This window comes from Colobus angolensis, unplaced genomic scaffold (assembly GCF_000951035.1).
Source record: "Colobus angolensis palliatus isolate OR3802 unplaced genomic scaffold, Cang.pa_1.0 Scaffold24, whole genome shotgun sequence".
NCBI lineage: Eukaryota > Metazoa > Chordata > Mammalia > Primates > Cercopithecidae > Colobus > Colobus angolensis.
This window is the reverse complement of record NW_012115599.1, coordinates 8,273,154-8,277,225: the sequence shown is the minus strand read 5'-3', so window position 1 is coordinate 8,277,225 and position 4,072 is coordinate 8,273,154.

Here is a 4,072-nt window from a genome sequence, read left to right as displayed (position 1 = left end):
TGGCGTAAACCCGGGAGGCGGAGCTTGCAGTGAGCTGAGATCTGGCCACTGCACTCCAGCCTGGGCAACAGAGCAAGACTCTGTCTCAACCAAAAGAAAAAAAAAAGAGGTGGCTGCAAAATGACAACCTCACTAACATGTAGCACTGTGGCCCCAAACCCTCTTCAAGCAACTTACTTTACGAGTTCTCTGCCATCATGGGAATCAGCTTAGCTGGTTGCAAAAATCAAATCTTACCAAACTTTTGTTTCAGTAGCTACTATGTTAAGAGAGAGAGACAGGTGTGGCCAAACACTGGCCAGTAAGTAAAAAGCCTGAGACTTTAGGCTTAAAAGCTGTGTCTAGATGACATTGTTGTCTGTGGTTTTTCACACATGGAAACAGATAAACTGGAAGCCTACTAAAATTTTGAGGGAATCATATTGGAAACAAAAAAACCTGTGAGCAGCATTCTGTAGAGTAATGCCTGTGTTCCAGAGATTGCATTAGCAGGAAGAGTGCGTGTGTGAAAGGAGATTGTGTGTGCCCTCCAAGGCCCATTTCAGATGTAGTCAAGAGGATGATGGATAAAGGAGAAACTTCCAGAAGGTAAAGCCAGGGCCAGTGGACAAGGGAATTATTCTCAGAAAGGAGAGTGAGAAGCTGCCAGAGTGTCCAACCAAGGAAATGACTTCACTATCAAGGACAGGAGCCTTTGCTATTCCTGCCCGGTGGGATATGATAATAGTTATGGGCCAGTGACTTCTGGGCATTTCCCCTTCTCCCCATTTCCAAATGGGAGTCTTTAGAAATTGTTGTTATCTTGTTTCTTCTCTACCATTTTAATTTTAGGTATGTGATGGGAAGATAACTCACTATTAGCATATAGATCACCTGACCACTGAGAGCTGCATCTGGGCCTGAGGGAGAGGACTGGGCACCAGTCATACACTCTGGATTTAAGCTGAATGCAGTTACTGATTGGGTTATTGCCTTCCTTTATGGAAAGGATGGATATGTTCTATGTATTTCAAGATGGGTGCACATGGGCATTTTTAGGGTTAAAGAGGTGGATTGGGGGGCTAGGCACAGTGACTCATATCTGTAATCTCAGAACTTTGGGAGGCCAAGGAGAGAGGATTGCTTGAGTCCAGGAGTTTGAGACCAGCTTGGGCAACATAGTGAGATCCCCTCTCTACAAAAAATTAAAAAATTAACCGAGCATAGTGATGTGCACCTGTAGTTCCAGCTACTTGGGAGTCTGAGGTGGGAGGATTGTTTGAGTCTGAGAGGTTGAGGCTGAGGTGAGCAATGATTGTGCCATTGCACTTCAGTCTGGGTAACAGAGCGAGATCTTATCTCAAGGAAAACAACAAAAAAAGAGGTGGATTATGGAAGAAACACCTAGTTTCCTCACTGTGTCTTCCGTAGTGATGTAGCCTTAGACTTTTTTTTTTTCTTTTTTTTTGAGATGAAGTCTCGCTCTGTCGCCCAGGCTGGAGTGCAGTGGCCGGATCTCAGCTCACTGCAAGCTCCGCCTCCTGGGTTTACGCCATTCTCTCGCCTCAGCCTCCCAAGTAGCTGGGACTACAGGCGCCCGCCACCTTGCCCAGCTAATTTTTTGTAGTTTTTTTTAGTAGAGACGGGGTTTCACTGTGTTAGCCAGGATGGTCTCGATCTCCTGACCTCGTGATCCACCCGTCTCGGCCTCCCAAAGTGCTGGGATTACAGGCTTGAGCCACCGCGCCCGGCCTGTAGCCTTAGACTTTTGACTGGGCACAGGGCTTTTCAGAATAAAGATTACATTTCCCAGTCTTCCTTGTAACTAGGGTTAGTTATGTCACTCAGTTCTGGCCAATGGGCTATAAAGACTGTGTGTGTGCTGTGTTCAGGAAGTGTCCTTAAAAGGACTTAGACCTTTCTCCTTTCTTACTGGTGGGAATGTAGATAGATTCACCATATCAGCCTTGAGCCATTACTTTAGGTATTTACATGAGAGAGGAATACAGTTCTTTCTTTTAGAAGTCATTTGCTTTGTGTTTTCTTTCACTTGCAGTTGAATCCAATCCTGTAAGGGGACGTTAAGACAGAAAGCACACTAATAGGAGAATGAGAACGTCTATTTCCCAGGTTGCTCAATTTCAACATTTTATACCATTAAGGACAATGGTCACAAAACTGTTTCTCAGACCATTTTTCCCCCATTTTTTAAAAGTTTTATTTTGTTTTTAATTGACACAATAATTGTACATATTTATGGGGCACAGTGTGATGTTTTGATACATATATACATTGTGTAATGATCAAATCAGGAGAATTACCCTATCCATCACCTCAAACACGTCATTTCTTTGTGGTGAGAACATTCAAAATTGTGAGACCTTTTCCTTGGAATTCTTGCATAGATGGTTTGACATCTTGCTTTGGAAAGTGAGGATAGCTGACACCTATTTTCTAGGTGCTCTGGAGGAGTCAGAAAGAGTTCTATTTTAACATCCTGTTATAATCATGTATAAAAACTAATAGTTCCAGAAAATGCACACTATAGTTAAATGACAGAGTGTGTGTTATAGACTACAAATGCGCAAGGAATATAGAGAATGGATAAATTATTGTAGGCTGGATTCGTTAGAGAAGTTTCTGAGGTGTAACAGACTTGAAATGGAGGGAATGAAGGTCTGTGATAAAAGATAAGAGAGTGTGCCAGGTGTGCGTGTGTGTGTAGGGGTGAGGCAGTTCAGACTGCACAGGTAAAAGCACTGAAGTAGGAATGTGCATAGTTCCCACGGGGCCCTTTGTTTGGATCTTTATAGTTCTTGGTGAAACTTGATCTCTATCCACTTCCTTGATTTTTCTTCTCCTTTGTCTTCCAGGGTTGATTTATGACTGCAGGATGGTGTCTTGACCACCTACTACCTTTATTGATGGAAAGTAACACCCCTCAAAGAACCTTCCATGTATTTATGGGTGTTTTCAGGAATGGAAGACACCACTGTCTGCTTTTCCCAAATTCATTCTCCCATCCAACCCCAACACCAGTACATGTCCCCAGTCCAGGTATTTCCCTGCTCACAGACCACCCTGCTGCCTTGGGAATCAGGCAGCTGCATTGTTAAGGAAGCTTAGACCCCACTCACATAAAGAGAGATCGTCTTATTCCTGTAAGCCAAGCAAGGGAATCTTGTTCCCCTGTTTTATGGTTGGTAGAGGAACTTGGCATGTAGTGCAATTCTGGCTCTTGAGTTGCAAGGAGGACTGGAGAAAGAGGGTGCTGCTTCTGGGAAAGTTATCTTTGCCAGGGATACAAGGAAGGAGTGTTCCGTCTTACGTGTTGTGTGAGCTTGTAATGCCTAAACCATCCACAGTCATCTGGCCACCATGAAGGGACAGCCTGAGACAAAAGCCAACATGCCTGGGAGGGCAGAGCAGAAAGACAGAAAGTCCCTGGGTCTTTAATGGTGTCATTGGATTGAGAACCACCCAACCCTGAAATTACTTGACTTCCAGACTCTTTGTTACATGAGAAAATAACCCCTTTTTGTTGCTTAAGCCATTTTAGCTTGGTTCATTTTTATTTGGTGGATTTGCCAGAAACGGCCTCAGTTCTTCTCCCATCAGGGGTGCTATTTGGCAGCTTCTGCTCCCCATACCACCTGGACAGAGGCTACTAGGGCTCCTCCTGCTGGGGAGCCCTTTGCAACCACTACATTGACCTCAGGGGAAACAGACCCAGCTCTTACTGTTGACACTTAATCATAAGCATGGGATCAGTCTTTCCAGGAATTATCACTTGTAATTCCTGACAATGCAGCAGAGCCTGGGATGTAACTTTTTTTTTTTTTTTTTTTTTGAGACGAAGTCTCGCTCTGTGGCCCAGGCTGGAGTGCAGTGGCCGGATCTCAGCTCACTGCAAGCTCCGCCTCCCGGGTTTACGCCATTGTCCTGCCTCAGCCTCCGGAGTAGCTGGGGCTACAGGCGCCCGCCACCTCGCCCGGCTAGTTTTTTTGTATTTTTTAGCAGAGACGGGGTTTCACCGTGTTAGCCAGGATGGTCTTGATCTCCTGACCTCGTGATCTGCCTGTCTCGGCCTCCC